This window comes from Bos javanicus, chromosome 4 (assembly GCF_032452875.1).
Source record: "Bos javanicus breed banteng chromosome 4, ARS-OSU_banteng_1.0, whole genome shotgun sequence".
Classification (NCBI taxonomy): Eukaryota; Metazoa; Chordata; class Mammalia; order Artiodactyla; family Bovidae; genus Bos; species Bos javanicus.
This window is the reverse complement of record NC_083871.1, coordinates 86,788,464-86,814,314: the sequence shown is the minus strand read 5'-3', so window position 1 is coordinate 86,814,314 and position 25,851 is coordinate 86,788,464. Positions and strand designations below refer to the sequence as shown.

Here is a 25,851-nt window from a genome sequence, read left to right as displayed (position 1 = left end):
AAGAACACTGGAGTGGGTTGCCATTTCCTTCTCCAATGCATGAAAGCGAAAAGTGAAAGTGAAGTCGCTCAGTCATGTCCGACCTTCAGCGACCCCATGGACCGCAGCCCTCCAGGCTCCTCCGTCCACGGGATCCTCCAGGCAGGAGCACTGGAGTGGGGTGCCTCTAACCACCTGTAATTTATTATTCTCAGAACTCATGTACTGACAATCAGAGGTGCCAAAAGAGATAAGATACCTTATGTCTGAGAAAGAGAAAGCTCTTGCTTACGAGAGTTGGAGGGAATTTTATACTCTCACAGTTAGATGCATGAATTCAGTGGAAGAAAACAAAAATAAAATCTCACCTTGTTTTTTGATGAATATAGAAATACCAGGAACAGTCTCCATACTGAAAAAGAAGTGTATTTGAAGAGTTTACCTGCCTGTGCATGCTGAGTAGGCTGCCAGCTGAGACTGATGGTAAGCCCATTCAGAAATTTCAAACCATAGCTCCTTCAGGAATAATGTGCTATTGTGCCTGCTAGCTCCAAGCCAGAAAGGGCTTTTCCCCTTACAGCTGGCCTCAGGCTTAGTGATGAATCACTTGCTTCTTTATACTTTTGCTCTTCGTATTTTGTTGAAGATTACTGGCCATAATTGATGGCTCCATGCAATTCGTAAAAGCAGAAAATAGCTGCTCTAGCATAAAACAAGAGGAAGAAAAAGGCCATACTGTATGTCTACCTTAGGTTTGTCACCAAACTAGTCAGTTATGCTTGCCCAAGAATGGGAATTTAGTTTCCTATTTTGTCGCTCAGATATTATGGTCTTTACTCATAACTGGATCATGCTGTAAATCAAAAAAATAATGTCTTCTAGACTAGCGCATGGAGAAGGAAATGGCACCCCACTCCAGTACTCTTTCCTGGAAAATCCCATGGACAGAGGAGCCTGGTAGGCTATAGTACATGGGGTCGCTGAGGGTCGGACGCGACTGAGCGACTTCATACACACACACACACACACACACACACACACACACATAGCACATACTTTTAGGCTAGACTGAATATGGCTCCATTGAAAGGGTGTTTTGGATTATAAAAACAGTATCATATGTTCACTTTCTATATATTGGTATTGCATTGTGTACTTTTTATTTTTAGTATTTATCATAATTCCAATTTATCAACTATTCATTCATCACTTATTTACCAATAAGTTTAGCATTTGTAAACTAAGCCCCAAAAGAGATTCCTCTTGGTCATTGCTTATCCACATCACCTAGCACATGTGAGATGCTCAATAAACATTTCAAATTATTGGATGAAAGACTAACACAAGGATGTATAACATAAGGTCTCACTATATTATGTACTTTGTTACGAAAATCAGCCAAATATATGCATTTATATGAAAATATGAGCGAGAGGTAAAAGTAACAAGATAGGGAGTGATATAGAAGTTTGGGGGAAGATACATTTACTTTTTTAACTCAGAAGGGAAGATTAGAGCAGGTTACAAGGCAGGAACAGTGAAGCGGGGCTTGAAAACAGAAGAGCAATAGAAAAATTGAGGGACTGAGAAGCATCAAATTATTTGGGTAGAACAGATTGAAGCAAAGGGCTGATTTATGAAGTTGTTGGAAATCATGCTGGAAAAGACAGATGAGGGGCACTTTACCAAAAGTTCTGTGTAACAAACTGTAGGATTTAGTTTCTATTTAGTCAGAAAAGGAGTCAGCAAGGCTTTTCAGTAAGTCAATACCAGGATCAGAGGGAGGCATTGGGAAGACTAATCTGAGAGCATTGGGAACGATTTGTTACAATGTGAAGAAGGAAGAAAGGAATTGCATTAAAATGCTATTGTTATTGTTCAGAAAGTGGATAATGAAGTATGGTGAAGAAGGAGCATTTAAACTTAGGAGAGTGATGACTTAAAGGTTATCAACATCAGCTAATAAGCCAGCCATGGCACTGTTAACAGAAATATGAAAAATCAAGCAAAGAGCAAGTTTGGATAAGATGACGTTAGTACTAATCATGTTAGATTAGAGGCACTGATAGACCATGTTTAGAAATTTGACAATGCAATTGGAATTTCAGAGTTTAAATCTTCATGATAGAGCAGTGCAGGATAGTGGGAAATACCAACATGAGGAGCAGTTCAGGATAGTGGGAAATACCAACATGAGGAGCAGTTGATGGATTAAGTAGATTGGAGATGAAGGTCATTAGGTTATCAGAGCTAAGAGGGTGAGGGTCATTAGCGCTGAGTAGTCTATGGGTAAAGGATGAATGGGAAGAGAAGATTTACTTCTAAGGAGGAAATGAAGAATATGTTCCTTATTGCCTCCTTAGAATGAACTATGACAGACTTTACTTTCTTGGGCTCCAAAATCACTGCCGACAGTGACTGAAGGCATGAAATTCAAAGATGCTTGTCCTTGGAAGAAAAGCTATGACAAACCTTGACAGCATATTAAAAAGCAGAGACATCACTTTGCTGACAAAGGTCTGTAGAGTCAAGGCTATGGTTTTTCCAGTAGTCATGTACACATGTGAGAGTTGGACCATAAAGAAGGCTGAGCACCAAAGAATTGATGCTTTCGAAATGTGGTGCTGGAGAAGACTCTTGAGAGTCCCTTGGACAGCAAGGAAAAATCAACCCTGAATATTCATTGGAAGGACTGATGCTGAAACTGAAGCTCCAATACTTTGGCCACATGATGCAAAGAATTGACTCACTGGAAAAGACCCTGATACTGGGAAAAGATTGAAGCCAGGAGGAGAAGGGGACGACAGAGGATGAGATGGCTGGATAGCATCATCGACTCAATGGACACAAGTTTGAGCAAACTCAGGGAGATAGTGAAAGACAGGGAAGCCTGGTATACTGCAGTCCATGGGGTTGCAAAGAATCAGAATGACTGAACGACTGAACAACAACAGCAATACGATTTTTTAAGGCTCTTGTTATATATTGATAATATGGTGCTATTGTCTCTCTCTCTTTCAGCACCCCCCACACATGCATATACGTATTCATGTTACACGGTTGGTTCATACTAAATTTGAGGTACTAGGTACTATTTCTTCCTGGTGGCTCAGAGGTAAAGAATGCACCTGCCAATGCAGGAGACATGGGTTCGATCTCTGGGGTTGGGAAGATCCCTGGAGAAGGAAATGGCAACCCACTCCAGTATTCTTCCCTGGAGAATCCCATGGACAGAGGAGCCTGGTGGGCTACAGTCCATAGGGTCCCCAAAATGCCAGACATGACTGAGCAAATAAACAACAACATGTCTTTTTCACACATATAAACTGCTACTAAATTAGATTTTCTCATTTGAATACAAAAGCAATCTTAAGACTCTATTTTGAATCTTGTTTCTGCACTACATCCAATCCAGGTTTGTGTTATCTGTAAATTATATAAGCAAATCTTCAATATCTTCATCTGTCTATGGTAAAAAGTCTGAACTATGCAAAATTCAGGTCTTCTTGTAGTTTACTAAAGTCTCCTTATATACTGAAATCAAATTAGTTAAACTTTAGAATCTTTGAATTTTAGAGTAGGAAATCAGTTTGGAATAAGTCATCTCCTGTGAAATCATCTCCTTAATTTTTTAATCAATTAAGAAACAGACCCAAAGAAATTTGCTAATGTTTACAAGGCCACACAGTCAGAATGATAAAGATACACACTGTTGCTGTTCTACATATTTAATTTCATTCTCATTTTCCTCCCTACCTGCCAATTGTTTTTATCCAAAATTATATCATTGGAAGATTCACTACACACATCATTGAAATCAAGAACTTTATATCAGCTAATTACTAGAGAAATGCAAATCAAAATCATAATGAGAAATCTCTTCACACCAATCAGAATAGCTATCATCAAAAATCCATAAGCAGTAAATGCTGGAGAGACTGTGGAGATAAGGAAACCCTCATTACACTGTTGGTTGGAATGTAAATTGGTACAGCCACTATGAGTTTCCTTAAAAAACTAAAAATAGAGCTACCATATGACCCTGCAATCCCACTTCTGGGCAAATATCCAGGAAAAAACCCACAATCTGAAAGGATACATGCACCCCAATGTTCATTGCAACACTGTTTATGATAGCTAACACATGGAAGCAACCTAAATGTCCATAAACAGAGGAATGGAAAAAAGATGTGTCCATTATATATACAGTAGAATATTACTCAGCCTTTAAAAAGGATAATATAATGCCATTTGCAACCACGTGAATGGACCAAGAGATTGTCATATTGAGTGAAGTAAGTCAGACAGAGAATGAGAAATATCGTATGACATCCCTTTTGTTGGAATCCAAAAAGAAATGATGCAAATAAACTTACAAAGAGACATTACTTTGCTGACAAAAGTCCATCTAGTCAAAGCTATGGTTTTTCCAGTAGTCATGTATGGATGTGAGAGTTGGACTATAAAGAAAACTGAGTGCCAAAGAATTGATGCTTTTGAACTGAGGTGTTGGAGAAAACTCTTGAGAGTCCCTTGGACTGCAAAGAGATCAAACCAGTCCATCCTAAAGGAAATTAGTTCTGAATATTCATTGGAAGGAGTGATGCTGAAGCTGAAACTCCAATACTTTGGCCACCTGTTGCAAAGAACTGACTCATTGGAAAAGACCCTGATGCTGGGAAAAGATTGAAGGCAGAAGGAGAAGGGGACAACAGAGGATGAGGTGGTTGGATGGCATCACCAACTCAATGGACACGAGTTTGAGCGAGCTCTGGGAGTTGGTGATGGACGGGGAAGCCTGTGTGCTGCCATCCAAGGGGTCACAAATAGTCAGGCATGACTGAAACGAACTGTCTGAAACTTAGAAAACAAAAAGAGACTCAAAGACTTAGAGAACAAATTTATGACTGCTGGAGGGAAGGGATAGTTAGGGAGTTTGGAACGGACATGTACACACTGCTATACTTAAAATGGGTAACAAACAAGGATCTACTGTATAGCAAATGAACTCTGCTCAATATTGTGTGGCAACCTGGATGGGAGGGGAGTTTGGGGAAGAATTCATATGTGTGTCTGTATGGCTGAGTCCTTTCTCTGTTCACTTGAGACAGTCACAGCATTGTTGGTTAGTCTGCTGTACTCCAATACAAAATTAAAAGTTTAAAAAAATTTTAAAATGAGAAAAAGAAACTTTATGTCCGTGACATTTTCCTCTCAACATATCAGCAGAAATGAAGTCAAAATGGCATACCTTGCTTTAGTGTGCCATTTATTTATTCAGCCTGCATTTTCTTACTGTCCTAAGGGAAATATATACACTCCCCTTTTAGCTTGAGGATCATTCTCTGTTATGAACAACTAGAAACAAAATTAATTTGATGGAATCTCGGTGTCCAGCACCTTTTCACTTGAGGAAGCAGAAAACTGTGTCACAGAGAAATAAAATGGCTTGCTCAAGAGTGATACTGAGCCAGTTGCCTTTTCTTTTTTATTTGTTAACATTACATCTTAAGTCCTGAGACTGTTCCTCTTTCTTTTCACTTGGAACAAGCCATGAGCCTCATCCTGTTCAGTGAGGACTTCAGTCTTCCTGATACTATTCATACAAGTTCACACTAATCTTTGGCTTAGTCTTGGTCATATGCCCACATTCCGTGGCTTGTTCTAGTTCCTTTTAGAAGGTGTCTTTACTTGCTTCCCTCCTTAAGATTTTAGGGCATTTTTAAGTGATTACTTAGTTAAAATTCTTTCCCTCCAGCCCATTCCAGATTATTCCTGTTATTACAAAGCCGATCTTTTTATAACAGCATGTTTTTGCCCTAAATTTTTAAAATATATTTTCTAAAACTCGAGTAGAACTTTCCCTTCCCATACCTTACTGTTACTTGGTAATAATTGTTGTTACCAAGTCTTGTGTAGCTCTGTAGCCTCTACCCAATATTGCCACATCCACATTGTGAATTTGTTCTTCAGTGATGACTAAAATTAGGTAGAGGCGATGATAGATTGGGATTTGGGGACTGACATGTACACGCTGCTGTATTTAACACAGATAACCAACAAGGACCTACTGTGTAGCCCAGGGAATGCTGCTCAGTATTCTGTAATAACCTAAATGGGAAAAGAATTTGAAAAAGGATAGATTCATGTGTATCTATAACTGAATCACTTTGCTGTACACCTGAAACTAACAGAACATTGTTAATCAATTACACCTGTCTGAAAGGGGTCTTTCCCATTTCTGATGTTCCCCAGCAATGCCTGTGATGGGGTGTGTAAATCTGTCTAAGTGTACAGTTCAGTATTGCAAACCTTCCCCTTGGATGCTGACATAACCCACATTCTCCACAATCAGCTTTATTGGTAATAAAGGTGGTATATCTTTATATTTTTTCCTTTTCTATTTGTGTTCTCTGTCTAGCTCTTCTCTCTGTGAGCTCAGGCAGGGGACAATGGACATTAACACTTGAGTTCCATCAAACCCAACGCCTAAGAACCATGTCTTGAAACACTGAATCCAACTCCAGTGCCTCTGGTGAAAGCTTGTTGGCCTGCCACCTTGATGTTCCTTAAAGATAGCTCTGAGGGGCTGTGTGGCCGTGAAATGCAGAAAGCTCTGTTGATGGAGAGAAGAGGAAAAGGAGTTAGCAAAGGAAGTAGGAAAGGAAGGAATAGATGGAAAGTGAGAGATAGTACAGGAATTTACAGATACACAAAGCCCATAAGTTCTCCAAATAGCTTCAGATGTGTTATATACTGTGCACGTGGTGATTTTGATGGGAAAAAAATAAGAAAGATGAAAAGGTAGCCAGAAAGGCTATTAGGAGAATAGATGCTCTAATCTTTTTTTTTTTTTTTTAAGATAAAGGATATTGATAGAAGGAAAGAGTCCATGGAAAAGACTGAAAATGCTAGAAAGGAAGTATTTGTGTGTGAGTATGTTGTTGTGTGAGGGGGAGGGAGAGGGAGGGAGAGAGAGGAAGAAGAGAATCTTACATCAATGTTTCTTAAGGTAATTTTTAAATTCAGATTCTTCAATAAGCTCAGGGATCTGTATTTAACACCTGGTGAGTGCTAAACACACTAAAGATTAGTAACTATCACTTAAGTGTCTTGGAATGGGATGTACTTTTGTGTTTACTGGCAAGAGATTAGCTTTAGATAAGAAGTAAAGGCCCTCTGACTCTAGATGGAATGATGACAAGATAGAAATACGTTTAGTATATGGTGAAGTAAAAAAAAAGATATATAAAAAGGTGCAAGAAGACCTGTGTTACTTAATGTTGCATGATTTTTTGCTTTTATTATTCTTTTAAAGAGAGGAATAATTTTCTCTGTGTATTAGTCCTTGTGCATATGTTCTCAGTCGTGTCAGCTCTTTGTAACCCTGTGGACTGTAGCCCTCCAGGCTCGTCTGTCCATGGAATTCTCTAGGCAAGAGTATTGGGTTGGGTTGCCATTTCCTCCTCCAGGGGATCTTCCCCACCCAGGGCTCAAACTAGCATGACAGTCCATCAGTCTCTGTGCTTGGTACTTTGTGTGTGTTAGTCACTCAGTTGTGTTTGATTCTTTGCAACCCCATGGACAGTAGCCCGCCAGGCTTCTCTGTCAATGGGATTCTCCATTCAAGAATACTGGGGTGGGATGCCATTTCCTTCTCTAGCTTGGTACTTCTATTCTATGCCTTAATACTCAACACTGTCTCTATAGAGTTGACATTATTTTCTCATTTGTCTTAAAAAGAAACTAAGATTCATAGAAATTGAGTAATATGTCAGGATGACACATTCAAGTACTAGTAGAACTGGGGTCTGGTTTCAAGTAAATCAGGCAAATCTGTCTCCACATCTCCAACTTCTTTAGTATAAGGTAAGGGTATTCAGACATTTTCTGTAAAAGGCCATGGAGTAAAGGTTTTATGTTTTGTGGACAGTTACTTAACACTGGTACTGACCGCAAAACCTGCCACAGATAATAAGGTAAATTGTGGGCATACCTGGTTTAAGAAAAGCTTTATTTGTGGATACAGAAATTTATAGGAATTTACAGATATAGAAATAACACAAGTTCCCCAAATAGCTTCAGATATATTACATAACTGTGCAAGTGGTAATTTTGATGTTAAAAAATAAGAGAGATGAAAAGGTAGCCAGAAAGGCTGTTAGGACAATAGATGCTCTAATCTTTTTTTTTTTTTTTAAGGTAAAGGATATTGATAGAAGTAAAGAGCCCAGGAAAGAGACTAAAAATGTCAGAAAGGAAGTATTCATGTAATTTCCATATATAACAAAATATTTTTCTTCTCTTCATGTTTTTTCAACCATTTAAAAATGTTGAAACCATCTTAACCTTGTGGGCGGTACAAACCCAGATAGTGGGCCATATTTGGTCCATGGGCTTATCAGCTCCTGGCATAAGGCTCTGGCTATCAGATTCATGCTCTCCACATCATTCTTCCAAATGCAGGATCTGAGATTATCCAATCAGAGCAAAAACTACGGTTTATAGTGATAAGTAACTTTCTGAAATAATCATTGTTTTTTTCAGAGGAAAAACATGATTTTGTTAGTTCTGAATCATTTCCCATCTTTTGATCCTGGATCAAAAAAAGAAAAAGCAGACTATAATGGAGATTACGTCGCCTGTCATCTGTTTGGTTTTCAGATTCTTTTTCCCCACTGCTCTGAGATGGAGGAGTCTTGTCTGTATGGATGCCTCCTTATTCTCTGGCTTTTGCTTAGTGTTGGCCAACAAGGAGCCCTGGTAGGGAATGAAAGGGCCCGGGAGGAGAGTCCAGTTAGGATCTGCATTCATCTACTCCCTCCCTAACAGGTCCATGCAGTTTGGATGCTGGCTCTGAGGTCTCAGCTCCTTTTCAAGCATCTCTCTTTGTGGTGCACCTCCTCCCCAGGTTCTAGAAACCACTCTCCTCCTCTCTACTTCCAGTCTAGGAGGAGTTCTTATCTCCTGCACTACTACCCAGGGGGAGCTGCCTTATCTGTAAGGTTTTTCTCCATATCTTTCTTGTACCTTTGTATCCAGTCCTTTTATTGCTCTCTTCCTATGTTACATGATTTGATTGTGCCCTGTTCCTTGTGAGAAACACATGAGGTGAGCACCCTGTCTAATACAGAGAACGAGATGGTGCTTGTAGCAGTATCTGTTTAAGAGGCTTCTGCAGAAGGTCTCATCCTCTGCAGGAGGAAAACTTGACCATTCTTTCCTTTATGTCCACACTGTACCCTGTAATATATTTTTCACAGCTTTATTGAAGTTTGACGTACAATAAATTGCACAGACTTAAAGTAGATATTTTAATAAGCTTTGATATATATGTGTACCCATGAAATGAACATCAGAATCAGGGTAATGAGTACATTCATCACACCTGAAAGTTTTCTTATGTATTTTTTTTTTTTTTTTGAGCTTGATCTCTTTCTTTACTGCTCTCCCTCTCCCATTTGACCCCATCCCCAAGAAGTCACTGATCTACTTTTGGCTATTAAAAATTCATTTATTCTTTTAAGAATTATTTATATCTTAAGAATCATTTTAGTATGAATTTGCTTGTTTTTGGTCCAATCTCTTTCTCTTGGCATAATTGCTTCTTATAACATATTCAGTTGTCATATTACAAAGTGTTTATTGCCTGTGCATGCCAGCATATCTATTTGCCTCTATTTAGACTTCAAGTTCTTCAAAGTATGCTGCACTTGTCATTGTATCCCTAGAACGTGTCACAGCACTTGACATAGAGAAGATACTCAGTAATTAGGGAAGGAAGGAAAGGAGGGAGCTGTGGGATGGCACTTAGCATCCATCCCCTGAGAGCCCTTTGCTTCTCTAGCAATGAAATTTTTTAAGTAGCTCTGTGAACAGTGTTTAATGATCTGTTCAGAATTGAAGCCTGTCAATAGGACTGGCTCTGTCAGGAGATGAAGCAGATAACTTTCTTCCTCTTTTACATGTGAGCTATCATCCTGCGTTTGCCTTGTCCTTCCTTTCTCCCATCTCCTCTACAGAATCCAGAAATCTACCTGTCTGTTGTATGTAGAGGATGCACCTGCAATTTCTCACCACCCAGGCCAGCAGGGGAGAGAGGAGGAGTGGAGAGGGGATTCCTGGGGAGGAGTGATAAGGTTAGACAGCACGGGATTCCAGGGCTGAAACAGAAATAGTCTTACATGCATGTGGGGTGAGGGTGTGGATCACATAACTCCCATATAGGTACTTCCCTAGAGAAATGAACAGAAGATATACTTTCGTAGTTTCTTCCGCTATCATTTTGGGCTAAATCTGTGGAGTCTGAAATACCTGGATTGTCTTTATTGAGAGCTAAATAGTATGATTCCTTCCATTTAGATTTCTGAACTTGAGACAAGAAGATTGATTCTGCAGGAAAGCACAGGCCTTGAACAATCAGCTTTGGCCTCGGGCTACAGTGAGTACATGAATTGGTTTGGTTAATGGTCTGAAGATCCTGTGATAGAACCCTCTCCCCTCATTCAGATAGAGATGTCTATCTATGTTAGTCCATTCAAGTTCAGGCATAGCCTGGAAAACTCCTCTATGTTCTCTTCTCCCATGGGTTTATCAATGCTTTTAACATCATGCCTTTATTCTGGGACACAGATGGACAATGAAAGTCCTACAGGATTAAAAAAGGTAAGTAATTCCAACTACCTCTTCCATCTTTTTTAGATGCTTTGTGGTCTTTCATCAGCCCCTTAACAGAGTCAAGACTGATTATTTACATTTTAGTGTGATTGAGTTCTATAGACAAGCCCAAGCTTGCTGGGCTAGCAGCCAGCTTACTCCCAAGGCATCCTCGTGCCATGGAGTGTGTGTAACTAAAATTCCAGGCTACAGATTTCAAAAGTGTTGCTTCCAATTCTTTACAGTTACATAGATATAACAATTTATACAAGAATGAAATAGATTTCTGCGTTATCCTGGAAACTTAACTGCCATATGTAACATGTTGTAGAAGTTTCCTTCTATTTCTTCTTTGCTAAGAGATTTCTTTAAAAATCAGTAACCATCTCATGCCAGTCAGAATGGCTGCTATCAAAAAGTCTACAAACAATAAATGCTGGAGAAGGTGTGGAGAAAAGGGAACCCTCTTATACTATTGGTGGGAATGCAAACTAGTACAGCCACTATGAAGAACAGTGTGGAGATTCCTTAAAAAACTGGAAATAGAACTGCCATACAGCCCAGCAATCCCACTTCTGGGCATACACACCGAGGAAACCAGAATTGAAAGAGACGTGTGTACCCCAATGTTCATCGCAGCACTGTTTACAATAGCCAGGACATGGAAGCAACCTAGATGTCCATCAGCAGATGAATGGATAAGAAAGCTGTGGTACATATAAACAATGGAATATTACTCAACTATTAAAAGAATGCATTTGAATCAGTTCTAATGAGGTGGATGAAACTGGAGCCTATTATACAGAGTGAAGTAAATCAGAAAGAAAAACACCAATACAGTATATTAATGCATATATATGGAATTTAGAAAGATGGTAATGATGACCCTATATGCGGGACAGCAAAAGAGACACAGGTGTAAAGAACAGTCTTTTGGACTCTGTGGAAGAGGGAGAGAGTGGGATGATTTGAGAGAATAGCAATGAAAGATGTATATTGCCATATGTGAAATAGATCGCCAGTCCAGGTTCAATGCATGAGACAGGGCACTCAGGGCTGGTGCACCGGGATGACCCTGAGGGATGGGATGGGGAGGGGGTGGGAGGGGAGTTCAGGATGGGGAACACATGTGCACCCATGGCTGACTCATGTCAATGTATGGCAAACAATAACCCTGTATGCAAGACAGCAAAAGAGACACAGATGTATAGAACAGTCTTTTGGACTCTGTGGCAGAGGGAGAGGGTGGGATGATTTGGGGGAATGTCATGGAAACATGTATAATATCATATAAGAAACGAATCGCCGGTCCAGGTTCGATACAGGATGCTTGGGGCTGGTGCACTGGGATGACCCAGAGGGATGGTACGGGGAGGGAGGTGGAGAGGGATTCAGGATGGGGAACACGTGTACGCCTGTGGCGGATTCATGTTGATGTGTGGCAGAACCAATACAATATTGTAAAGTAATTAGCCTCCAATTTAAATAAATAAATTAAAAAAAATCAGGAATAGGTGGTGCCTTCTTTCAAATACATTTTCTGAGTCTTTCTGAGATTATCCTGTTATTTTCTCTTTTGTATGGTGATATGGGCAATAACACTGATGGATTTTTGAATGTTAAATCAACCTTGTATTTCGGGAATAAACTCTACTCGATTAACAAGTATTATCCTTATTTTTGTGGTATCATTTTTAAAATTATTATTATTTTGCTGAGGATTTTTTCAGCTATGCTCATGAGGGCTACCTTTCTGTGATTTCTGTTATGTTTATGTCTGGTTTTGGTATCAGAGTAATACTGGCCTCATTTAGAATAATTGGGAAGAATTCACTCATTATCAATTTTCTGGAAGAGTTTGTTTATAATGTTAACTCTTCCTTCAATTTTCAAAACTGGGAAAATTCACCAGTGAAACTATCTGTGCCCAGAGTTTTCTTTGTGGGAAGGTTTGTAACAAAAAACTTAACTTTTTAATGGAAATCTACTGTTGTGTCTTTGTTTATTTCTCATTGAAATTTTGTTAGTTTTTCATTTCATGCAGTTTGAAGTTCTCTTACTGTGTGTATAAATGTCTGGGATTATTATATCTGCTTCATGAATTGACCTATTTATCAATAGGAAATGACCTTTTTCTGTATCTGGTAGTATTCTTTGTTCTGAAATTTACTTTTTCTGATATAAATATATTGATTTCAGCTTTCTTTTGGTTAGTGTTAACACAGTAAATCTTTTAACATCCTCATATCCGTAATTTGTGTTTTTTTTTTTTAATTTGAAGTGCATTTCTTATAGGCAGCATAGTATTATGTCTTGTTTATTTATCCTGTTGGAAAAATCTCTGCCTGTTAATTGGGTGTTTAGACCATTTACATATTTAGTGTTTGTTCATATGATTTTGTTTAAATTTGTCATTTTGCTACTTGATTTCTGTTTCTTCCACCAGTTCTTTATTCCCTTTTCCAACATTTTCTGCCTTCTTTGGGATCAACTGAACACTTTTTGTGATTTAATTTTAATTCTTCCGTTGGCTGAATGGCTGTAAATCTTTGTTCTGTTCATTTTAGTGGCAGCTTTAAAGGTTATAGTATACAAGTTTAGCTCATTACAGTCTACCTTCAAATGATACTACACCACTTAATCAATAGTATAAGAACCTTATGGGATTTCCAGGTGGTACCGTGGTAAAGAATCCATCTGCCAATGCAGGAGACTCAAGAGATGGGGGTTCAATCCCTGGGTCAGGAAGATTCTCTGGAGTGGAAAATGGCAACCCACTCCAGTATTCTTGCCTGGGAAATTTTCATAGAGAGGAGCCTGATGGGCTGCAGGCCATGGGGTCGCAGAGCTGGACATGACTGAGCAGGCATACACCTATACAAATCTTATAGTGTACTTCCATTTCTTCTGTACCAGCCTTTGAACTAACACTGACCTACATTTTACTTTTACATTTGTTATAAAGCCCATGATACATGGTTTCTACTTTTGTTTAAACAATATCTTCTAAAGAGCTTTACATAATCACACAAAGCTTCCTCAGCTTTTACACAAATACAAATGAGGTTATGTATTTTCTGGTGCTCTTCATTCCTTGTGTAGATCAGATTTCCTTCTGGCATCATTTTTTTCTGCCTGAAGGTCTTTCTTAACATGTCTTATTGTGCACGTGTGTTTGTGATAAATTCTCTCAACCTTTGTATAATTGAAAGTCTTTATTTAGCCTTTGTTCTTTAAAGATATGTTCTGCATTTTTTTCTTTCAGCCTAATAAAGATATTTCTCTACTATCTTTTTCACTTGCATTGTTTCTGGTGACAAATTTGCTATAGTCCTTATCTTTATTCCACTTAGATAGTGTCATTTTTTTCTCTGACTGCATTTAAGTTTTTTTGCTTTTTGTTTTTTTTCTCATGTTTTAAGCTGTTTAATTATAATATGCATTGAGGTAGTTTTCTTCATGCATCAGATCAGATCAGATCAGTTGCTCAGTTATGTCCGACTCTGCGACCCCATGAATCACAGCACGCCAGACCTCCCTGTCCATCACCAACTCCTGGAGTTCACTCAGGCTCATGTCCATCGAGTCAGTGATGCCATCCAGCCATCTCATCCTCTGTCGTCCCCTTCTCCTCTTGCCCCCAATCCCTCCCAGCATCAGGGTCTTTTCCAATGAGTCAGCTCTTCGTATGAGGTGGCCAAAGTACTGGAGTTTCAGCTTTAGCATCATTCCTTCCAAAGAAATCCCAGGGCTGATCTCCTTCAGAATGGACTGGTTGGATCTCCTTGCAGTCCAAGGGACTCTCAAGAGTCTTCTCCAACACCACAGTTCAAAAGCATCAATTCTTCAGCGCTCAGCTTTCTTCACAGTCCAACTCTCACATCCATACATGACCACAGGAAAAACCATAGCCTTGACTAGACGAAACTTTGTTGGCAAAGTAATGTCTCTGCTTTTGAATATGCTATCTAGGTTGGTCATAACTTTCCTTCCAAGGAGTAAGCGTCTTTTAATTTCATGGCTGCAGTCACCATCTGTAGTGATTTTGGAGCCCAGAAAAATAAAGTCTGACACTGTTTCCACTGTTTCCCCATTCTTCATGCATATTATACCTCAGACGTATGAATTCTTCAATTTATACAGTTATAATTTTCATTGAATTTTGACTATTTCTAGGCATTATTTCTTGAAAAATTAGTCAGTCCCACCCTCCAGCTCCTCTTCTTCTGTGATTCCAATTACATGTATATTAGGCTGCTTAAAATTGCCCCACAGCTCACTGATGCTTTTTCACTTCTTTTCTGGCTCCCTTTGCTCTAGATATTTCATTTCTGATAGCTTCTATTGCCATGTCCTCAGTATATTAATTTATTTTTTTGCAATTTATTTTATCTAGCTTTTTAATTTTAATCTCTATAAATTTTATGAGGGTCTTTATATTTTTAAAATATCTTCCATGTCTACATACCTTTTGAATACATAGAATACAGTTTAATTGATATAGTGTTCCTGTTTGATAGTTTTAACATAGATGTCAATTCTGGGTTTGTCCTACCCAATGGAATGATTTCCTGTTTATAAGTCATATTTTCTTGCTTCTTTGGGTGTCTGAGAATTTTTGATTGGCATTGGGAATTTCACCGGGCATTGTGAATTTTACATTGTTGGATGTAGTTTATGTTTGTATTTGTATAACTACTATTGAGGTTTTTCTGTGATATAGTTACATGTCTTGAGAAATTGATTATTTCAGGTGTTGCTTTTAGGATTTTTTATGGACCAGAGCAGCACTCATTTTTAGACTAATAATTTTCCATCTTCAATGTAAAAATCTTGTGTGTACTCTACTTATTGTCCCTCTATTTTTGAGGGTTATTCAGTTGGGAGGTGGCAACAGGCACTATTCCCTGCCTTGTGTGAGCACTGGACATTGTTTTGTTGTTTAGTCACTGACTCACGTCCATCTCTTGAGACTCCATGGATTGTGGCCCGCCAGCTTCTCTGTCCATGGGATTTTAGGTAAGACTATTGGGGTGGGTTGCCATTTCCTTCTCAGGGGATCTTCCTGACCTAGGGAACGAGCCTGTGTTTCCTGTTTGGCTGGCATATTCTTTAGAACTGAGCCACCAGGGAAGCCCCATAGGGCAATGTTACTGTTAGTTATTTTGGGCGGTTCTTTTGTGACTCATGTAATTTCCTCAGTGAAAACATAGTTCAGCACACAGGTGAATACTTACAGGGGACAACTTACACATCAATTATGATTCTCTCTCTGTTTGAAGTTTCTCCCTTTGCTACTCTTTCCTGAGAACTCCAGATGCTTTGTTTTTTCCAGATGGTCAGTTTCATCTCCTCAACTCAAAGAGTCTCCAGTCTCCACCTGGTTTCTTCCTTCCTGCACTATGGTTTGGAAACTGTCAAGAATGTCATAGGGCTCATCTCATTGTTTCCCATCTCTAGGGATCATTGTCTTTTGTTACCTGATGTCAGTGCCTTGCAAGTCATGGTTTCATATGTTTTCAGTTTTTTGTTGCTTTGGGTGGAAGGATGGAACTTGTTCCTGTTTCTCCATTGCGTGTGGGCTGATGTCTGCAAATTTTTTATAAAGGGAAAATATATCAACAATTTAGAACAACTGACTAGGGATAAATTTGGAAGCATCAACTGTTTTTAAGTTAGGTATTGGCTGTATAATCAGTTCTTTCAGAATTAGAAAAAAATGAGGAAGCTAAGATAACTTTCACTGTATTGAGCAATAAGAATTGTTTATAATGAGACCTTTCAATACTTAAAATAAGCTGAAATATCTTTTGAGATATCGAAAACATGTTAGGCTATTTTAGCAAAGTTTTATAGTTCCAAATTATCTTGCATTCCAATAAATAACTCATATTATGCATATGGTAACTTTCACTTAAAGAGGATGCTTGTATCATTTTTCAACTGTTTAGGAGAAAGTCCAGCATGGATTGTCCTAAAGGTTTTGATCATTTTATACTATTTTCTTATAAGTTTATTTTCTCTTCACTCTCAGCTTCTTCTGGGTGGTTTTTTTTATTAGCATTGATTGTTAAAGCAAAGATCATTGTATTGAGTTTTAGATTTGGTCATTTTCCAGTTGCTTATATAAAAAGCTATATGAACAACTTGAGGATTCTTGGCCTGCTTGAAGCACCAGATTGTGTTTGGGAATATATTGATGACAAAATGAAAGAGATTAAATCTAAAGAAGATACCATATGCCTGATATAATCTCATTTGAGGTCTGTTAAAATGGAATAGATGCAAAGCAGAGTTAGAGAGTCATAGACCATAGTATAGAGCCATATTCCTTGAAGTGCCAGTTCATGATAAAAAGCTTGCATGGGAATGCAAATAAACTCAATAGATCCTTTATTGGGAAAGTCTTTTTTAAGCCTTTACTGAATTTGTTGCAAATTTGCTTCTGTTTTATGTTTTGGTTTCTTGGCTGGGAGGCATGTGGGATATTGGCTCCCTGACTAGTGATCGAACCTGCACCCCTTGCAATGGAAGGTGAAGTCTTAACAACTGAACTATCAGGGAAGTCCTGAGAAAGCCTTAACATGAAAAAAAATGTCAATGGAACTAGAGAGTGTGCTTAGTAATGGCAACAGACTGAATGCTTATTTCCCCCCAAATTGATATATTGAAATCCTAACCCCGAAGGTGATGGTATTAGGAAGTGGGGTCTTTGGGGTGATGAAATTACAAGGCAAAAGCCCTCATAAACAGAATTCAGTCAGTTCAGTTCAGTTCAGTCGCTCAGTCATGTCTGACTCTGCGACCCTGTGAATCGCAGCACGCCAGGCCTCCCTGTCCATCACCAGCTCCCGTAGTTCACTCAGACTCATATCCATCGAGTCAGTGATGCCATCCAGCCATCTCATCCTCTGTCGTCCCCTTCTCCTCCTGCCCCCAATCCCTCCCAGCATCAGAGTCTTTTCCAATGAGCCAACTCTTCGCATGAGGTGGCCAAAATACTGGAGTTTCAGCTTTAGCATCATTACTTCCAAAGAACACCCAGGGTTGATCTCCTTTAGAATGGACTGATTGGATCTCCTTACAGTCCAAGGGACTCTCAAGAGTCTTTTCCAACACTACAGTTCAAAAGCATCAATTCTTCACTGCTCAGCTTTCTTCACAGTTCAACTCTCACATCCATACATGACCACTGAAAACACCATAGCCTTGACTAGACGGACCTTTGCTGGCAAAGTAATATCTCTGTTTTTCAATATGCTATCTAGGTTAGTCATAACTTTCCTTCCAAGGAGTAAGCGTCTTTTAATTTCATGGCTGCAGTCACCATCTGCAGTGATTTTGGAGCCCCCCCCAAAATAAAGTCTGACTCTGTTTCCACTGTTTCCCCATCTATTTCCCATGAAGTGATGGGACCAGATGCCATGATCTTCGTTTTCTGAATGTTGAGCTTTAAGCCAACTTTTTCACTCTCCTCTTTCACCTTCATCAAGAGGCTTTTTAGTTCCTCTTCACTTTCTGCCATAAAGGTGGTGTCATCTGTATATCTGAGGTTATTGATATTTCTCCCGGCAATCTTGATTCCAGCTTGTGCTTCTTCCAGCCCAGCGTTTCTCATAATGTACTCTGCATAGAAGTTAAGTAAGCAGGGTGACAATATACAGCCTTGACATACTCCTTTTCCCATTTGGAACCAGTCTGTTGTTCCATGTCCATTTCTAACTGTTGCTTCCTGACCTGCATACAAATTTCTCAAGAGGCAGATCAGGTAGTCTGGTATTCCCATCTTTCAGAATTTTCCACAGTTTATTGTGATCCACACAGTCAAAGGCTTTGGCATAGTCAATAAAGCAGAAATAGATGCTTTTCTGGAACTCTCTTGCTTTTTCCATGATCCAGCGGATGTTGGCAATTTGATCTCTGGTTCCTCTGCCTTTTCTAAAACAAGTTTGAACATCTGGAAGTTCATGGTTCACGTATCGCTGAAGCCTGGCTTGGAGAATTTTGAGCATTACTTTACTAGCGTGTGAGATAAGTGCAATTGTGTGGTAGTTTGAGCATTCTTTGGCATTGCCTTTCTTTGGGATTGGAATGAAAACTGACCTTTTCCAGTCCTGTGGCCACTGCTGAGTTTTCCAAATTTGTTGGCATATTGAGTGCAGCACTTTCACAGCATCATCTTTCAGGATTTGAAATAGCTCAACTGGAATTCCATTTCCCAGCTGTGAAAATTCACAAGATTAAGATAACCTCACTAAGCTTCAGTTTCATAATATATAAAACAGGAGCAATGGTAATCATACCTACCCCACAGAGTTGTTGTTTTCGTTGCTAAGTCTTGTCTGACTCTTTTGTGACCCCATGGACTGCAGCCTGCCAGGCTTTTCTGTTCATTGGATTTCCCAGGCATGAATACTGGAATGGATTGCTATTTCCTTCTCCAGGGAATCTTCTTGAGTCAGAAATTGAACCCATGTCTCCTGCTTTGGCACATGGATTCTTTACCACTGAGCCACCATGGAAGACCCCTATAGAGTTGAAGTGAGGATTAGATAAAATATTCACGTAAAGCATTCAGCATATACCATGCTCAATATGTGTTAGATCTTATAATTTTTGTATCAAACTAAAGTACCTTATATAGTATTTGACCAAATACTATAATAAATTATAGATATTATGAAGTAATAAGTAGGAAGAAGATGTATGTTGTGGGGGAAAGGATCACACCAAGTTTCAAAAGTTATATTACAGGAGGATATACATTTATTAAAGGTGATAACATTCTGTACCTAGCTTTGGTCAGCTGAAACAGCAGAGTTGCAAACCAATATGTTTTAGACTCCGTGAATCCTGAAGATTTCCAGAAACAAATATTAGGTCTTCCTTTGAAATTTTCTACTTGAATGTGCAGGAGTCACCTGGTAAAAATCACTTACAGGTCATTCAACCAAATCCACACATGGATGCTTTTCTAAAGGTGAAACTTTCAGGAAAACAGTCTATTTATTCACAATAATTTCTACTGTATTGGAAGACACTCTTACTTTAGATGCTAGTAAAACAGCACTCACTGAAAGAGACAAAGAGTATATAATGTCATTCAAGTCAAGAGGTTGTACCATGGAAAAAGTATCCTTAAACATAAATCCCATGACATCAGAGCCATTCTTGGTGTTCTGGGAGAATACTCATTCAAGGGCTTAGCATGAAATGAATAATTGCTGAACAGCAAAGAGGAAAATACCAACAACATGAGCTAACTTTTGCTTGGTTCTTTTGGGAGGACTCTAATTGGAACCAGCCTTAGGCAGATTCAACAGGTGCACTAAGTAAGGTCTTGACTGCCACACCTACACCCACAAGGGAAATATGGTGCCCTCTTCCCACCATTCGGGGCTCCCAAGTCTGGCCCTGGTGAAGGAGTAGCGCTCAAAGAGATCAGCTCTTGGGGAAAGTACAAAGTGTCAGCAGCATCAGAATGATACAGAAATCTCACTTAGGATGCAAACCCTAGCCATGTGCTACTGGGAGGGGTCAGCCTGCTATCAATGGGAGAGGGTATCATCACATAACACCATCTCTTCCTCACCGCCTTTTCATTGTGACTTACCTTGTAACCATCATGCCTTCAATTGTGTATTTTATACTGCTTACTCTGATAACTTTTCACTGTGGTCTTGCTATGTTGTTAAAAAGGCATCACTTTGGGACTTCCCCAGTGGTCCAGTGGTTGAAACTAGACTCTGTGTTCCTAATTCAGGGGGCCGGAGTTCAATCCGTGGTCAGGGAACCAGACCCCACATGCCGTAACAAAGATCCTGTGTGCTGCAACGAATACCCAGCCCAAGCAAATACATTTTTACTTTAAAGGCATTGCTTTGAGAGAGTGTACTCTCAGGAAGATTCACTCTCTCGTTTTATTCTAGACTCTGCCTACATATCACATTGTTGAGAACCTCTCTGGCCACCCTCTTTAATGACACCCTACCTTCTTGCTCAGTCTAAATCCTTTTCCAACTTTCTGTTTCTTCCTAAAATGTCAGTACCCTATGTTATTTCTAGTCTATCCAAACAACTCAAGTCAGCTCTTAAAAAGTACCAATTCTACAACACAAAGATTTATGACTTCAAGATCCAGGGCTTTTAAACCTCCTGTTTTTTTTTAAATGTGTTTCTTCTGTGAACTGTGTCTCTTCCTCAGATATGTCTCTGTGACTTCCTCTACTACCTTCTTCTAACAGATGTCTTACTATAAATAAGGTCAGAGGAGGCTTGGAAAGGAGACTGTGCGAGTTTCTGTGTCAAGCGCCACAACTACTCCTAGTGATTCAGGTTCCTACCACCATTTATAAAAAGCTGTTCTATCCAGTTATATAATATTTGGAAGCACGTGTCTTCTAAATCCACTTCTAGAGCTGTTGACAAAGAAAAGGGTGTATGAGTGTTGGGCTGGGAGCTGGCCGCCTTCTTCAACTAAAATTGCCCAAATGGCACTTTTTGATGAGTCACAGAGTCTACAGGCAGGGTGCTCCCATGTCATTACCAAGGTAACTGCAGCGCTCTGCTCTCCGAACACATTTTCAACAGGCCTAGTTCTATAAAGAAACAGACAAGGCAGTCTTTTTTTTTTTTTTTAATTTGAGGGCCCTCAAAAGGCTAGCCTGAATACAAATTTTATTCATATTTACTTGATCTGAAATTCCTAGCCTAGTCATCTTCTAGAGATACCCATCTCCTAAATAAATGAAGATTTTTTTCCTCTAGAGTTACAAAGGAACTACTTGACACGTCAGCAGGGGTTAGTCACCTGATCAATATTTCATCATATCTTTCTTCAATCAGGGGACTCAAGTACCTGACAGGCGAATGAAGTGTGGCAGTTGATTATGAGAATTAAGATATTGTATGTAAGGCACTCAACACTTAGAAGGTGCTGAAAAGATAGTAACTCTCATTACAGAAGAAAAACAGGTTGAATAAATGATTCCTATAAACCTACTAATAACATCTTTATGATATTGTTCCTCAGATTCCATGTAATTGTTAGGAGAATTAGAAACGTTGCTTCCACATGTGCTCCTGCAGACCCAACATCTCTGACAAAGAAGCCCAGCTTGTTTTCTCTTGATCATTTCCACTTCTGAACTATTCACACTGAGATATAAATGATTAATATCAAGTTAATCCTCAATATGGAAAAGAGAACACCAAAATGTCAGGTAACTTACAAGAGACAGGTGTGCATCGATAAGTACAATACTGATTTCTTCTTACTTCAGTCTCAGACAACCTTTACTCTCTTTTCAACTTAGCCTCCTGTTTTTCAGCTACTGAGGGCCCTGCGCACTGTCTTGGTAAACTCTGAATTTCCTGAATGCTAACATTTTCTCAGATGCTGGCCACCTGAAGACTCCAGCTTGCTTCTTATGTTCAGAAGACTCCTCAGTTTCCTCATTACTATGATCATTTCTCCCCAGGCTACCTATTTTCTTAAGTGAAGACACAGTAGAATAAGTAAATCAAATGCTTGAACAAATGATTTCAGAGGTATCAATAGGGGATTTGATTTTCTTTTGGCTTTTGCAGACTTGGGGTAACAACATTGATCCACAGGTTCTAACCTTTCTGAAACTATGATGTTGATGCCCAGTGGGCTCCCCTTATGTAGACTTTGTGATCAAAAGGGTTAACAAATGTATGCTATTCATAAGACTCTAATTAGAGAAGGAAAAAAAGTCTCATTTCCTATGAAAGGCAAGATCTAGTTTCCTCTGGAAAATCACCAAAGCAAACTTCCTTCATCAAATTTACTGATGCCACATGCTCTTTAGAGTTCTTACAGGGAGTTAGGAAGCTAGGTTCTTTTCATCTCAAGCTCTTGCCCCTCCCTGGCCAATCACTCAACCTCTGACACTTGGTTTCCTCAGTAAAATGAACATTCTGTCTACATTAGTTACTTTACCAAATGTTAAGAAAATCAACTAAGATAATATATGAATTTTTATTCAGGAAACATCATGGAGCAAGGTGTGTCAGATAACCTCTTGGACCCAGGGAGTATAACAATAAACATATAATAGCATAGTCCCCTCCCTCAGCTGGGAGTCAAACAAATGAATGATGAATGCTCATCATAATAAGTATGATATGAAGATACAACAGAAACCCATTTACCCATGATGTTCAAATTGATAGAAGACTCGTTATCAAAAAAAGAATTTAAATGGACTATCCGGAAAATCCCATCGACTGAAGAGCCTAGTGGCCCACAGTCCACAGAGTCACAAAGAGTTGGACCAACTGAGGGAACCGAGCATCATATGAGTGATACACATAGAACTTTAATGTACCCATTGAAATATAAATTTATTTGATCAATCTTTTAATATTCCACATAATTCTTTTGAATATGGGTAAACTGATTGAAGTTCTGACTTCCCTTTCTTCCATAAACCATACCTGTAAGACATTCTGTATAATACCCAGTTAATTATAATTTGCTTAAAGCAGAATGAGAGCTTGAAGTCACTTGGAAAACAAACTAGTAAAGACATTTATAGAATCCTGTTATATTTTTAATGATTTTTCCCCCTAGTCTTTTATTATCGTCTAACCAATATCTCACTCAATAGAATTTTTCTTAGAGGTTTGCCCACACGTATCTTGGTTTTCGTTTCATTTATATTGTGTTGGCTTACATATTAAATAAATAATGAAAGTATTAAATACAAATGGCAACTGTCCCTTGGTGAGCATAGAACTCACAGGGCAGGGGAAATGGTGCCCTGCCCTGGAGATAGACTGCCTGCCAGGAGCTTTGAGCAGGTGTGGACAGCAGTCTATGTGCTTTCATGGGGAGTAGAAAGGGTGTTCGTGAATTCAGTACTTGTGGCGTTTGTTCAGTAAAGATTGGTTAAAACCCCTTTAGCCTATGTATCAGTACAAAGTGCTAGGAGAGCAGAGTAGAGCTACTTCTGCTTGGATTTGATCTGAGATGGACATCACAGAGAACATGCTATTTGCATCCAGATCTTAAATGAGTCCAACAGGTTAAACAAAACACTCAGTTGAGGAGTTGACAAAAGGCAGGAGGGCTTTCACAATGAGGAAAGAGCTTGTGGAAACCAGAGAGGGAGGAACCATGGAAATATGTTCAGCCACACTTTGCAGGTGCCCATTTGGGAAATGTGGCCAAAGAATGGGGTACCAGAAATGAAGTGAACAGGTAGGTATGATTTTAATCACTATGTTCAATTTTTCAACGAGTCTGCAATATTCACCCAGGAACACCTAAGGTCTCTGAACATTCAGCTCCTTTTCATGTTACCTTGCTAAAGTTTCTGAACAAGTTCATCCACTAAACATCCTTCTGTTGATGGGAAAGAAGGGAGGTCAAGAAGAACTTCAATATGGGCACCATCTTGGCCTGGAGGACCCCCAGGGAGACTTCATCACTGGTGGACTGAGAGGATCAAAGACTCATTTGTGCCCAGGGAAAGTGCAAGCTTCCACCAGTTCCCCCTGCTGAGTAACTGTGATTACAAAGAAGGTGTTGCAAAACACCTTGTAACATTAGGAGGTTGACCTTTACCCACTAAACCTTCCTTTAGGGATCACTCATTACCTAATGCAAATCTTACTCCTTTTCCAGTATGTGCCCAAATGCCACCTATTTGTGGACAGTGTTTCCTGAACACTGTCCACTGCCTCTTAGTCTGATAACATTACTCATCCCCCTGCCCTCCATGCATACTTCTTAAACCTCAGTTAGAGAGCTTACTTCATCCTGCCTTGAGCCAGGGTCTGTTGGATGTGTATCTGTCACTATTAGGAAATTGTGAACTGCCTGGAACTAAATCTTTACTTTCAAGATTTTATTGTCCCCAACAGCACCTTCTACAATGTAGTCAATACGTTCACAGTAAGTACTTACTTGCTCAACTGAAGAAATGAAGATATGAATGAGAGGTCTTGATAGCCTGGAAGAGAAGTGCAGTTGCATTTATGGAATATGCCCTAGAAATAAATGATGGCAAGAGTTGGGAAGAATAAAGAATTTGGGAGAGGTCTAGTGCTCAGGTACAAGCAGATTAGTGGTCTGGAAAAATAGGATCTTTGAGAAAAGTTTAGAGGAACTGGGATGGATTAGTATGGAAATAAGAAAATTTAGGGGAGCAATGTCAGACTTTATTTTTGGGGCTCCAAAATCACTGCAGATGGTGACTGCAGCCATGAAATTAAAAGACGCTTACTCCTTGGAAAAAAGTTATGACCAACCTAGATAGCATATTCAAAAGCAGAGACATTACTTTGCCAACAAAGGTCCGTCTAGTCAAGGCTATGGTTTTTCCTGTGGTCATGTATGGATGTGAGAGTTGGACTGTGAAGAAGGCTGAGCGCCGAAGAATTGATGCCTTTGAACTGTAGTGTTGGAGATCCAACCAGTCCATTGTGAAGGAGATCAGCCCTGGGATTTCTTTGGAAGGAATGATGCTAAAGCTGAAACTCCAGTACTTTGGCCACCTCATGCGAATTGCTGACTCATTGGAAAAGACACTGATGCTGGGAGGGATTAGGGGCAAGAGGAGAAGGGGATGACAGAGAATGAGATGGCTGGATGGCATCACTGACTCGATGGACGTGAATTTGAGTAAACTCCGGGAGTTGGCGATGGACAGGGAGTCCTGGTGTGCTGCGATTCATGGGGTTGCAAAGAGTCGGACACGACTGAGTGACTGAACTGAACTGAACTGAACTGATGTGTTGATTCTACTTGTCAGGGCTCTCCCAGAGTGTGCATGCAGGACCCCACCAGTCTTTCATGGATGTGTGTTGTATGTGTAAACATGTCTAACGGCCATGAGGAGACTGGGCCCCGGGGTGGAGGTACTCTATCTACCCAGCACCAACTCTATGTTGGCACTGGTTTAAATGAGGAAAAGAAATATCTCATGGAGTACTGCACAGTTATCCAGGGTGTGATAAAAGAAACGTGAGAGCTTTCTCCTGTTTTCAGAGTGAGACAGCTGATGGCTTTCACTCAGGAGAGTGGGGAAGCAGGTGGGGTCATCACCTATACCTAGCTCTTTCAGCAGCCTACACTGGTACCCGTAGAACTGGACATTCCTTGAAGAATCACTGAGACCATAAGGTGAAAGTTATTTTTCACATGAGAATTAATTATATCTTAAGAAGTGATAACTGCTATCAAAA

The 25,851-nt window shown here is 39.5% G+C and overlaps 1 long non-coding RNA gene across 1 annotated transcript in view; it reads left to right on the top strand.

Annotated features, from left to right (window-relative positions):
• Positions 1-25,851, top strand: part of LOC133246813 (uncharacterized) — a 110,330-nt gene that overhangs the window by 783 nt on the left and 83,696 nt on the right. The window contains exons 2-3 of the long non-coding RNA XR_009736188.1: positions 369-462; positions 10,342-10,420. This is a non-coding gene — a long non-coding RNA (uncharacterized LOC133246813). The remainder of the gene's footprint in view (positions 1-368; positions 463-10,341; positions 10,421-25,851) is intronic.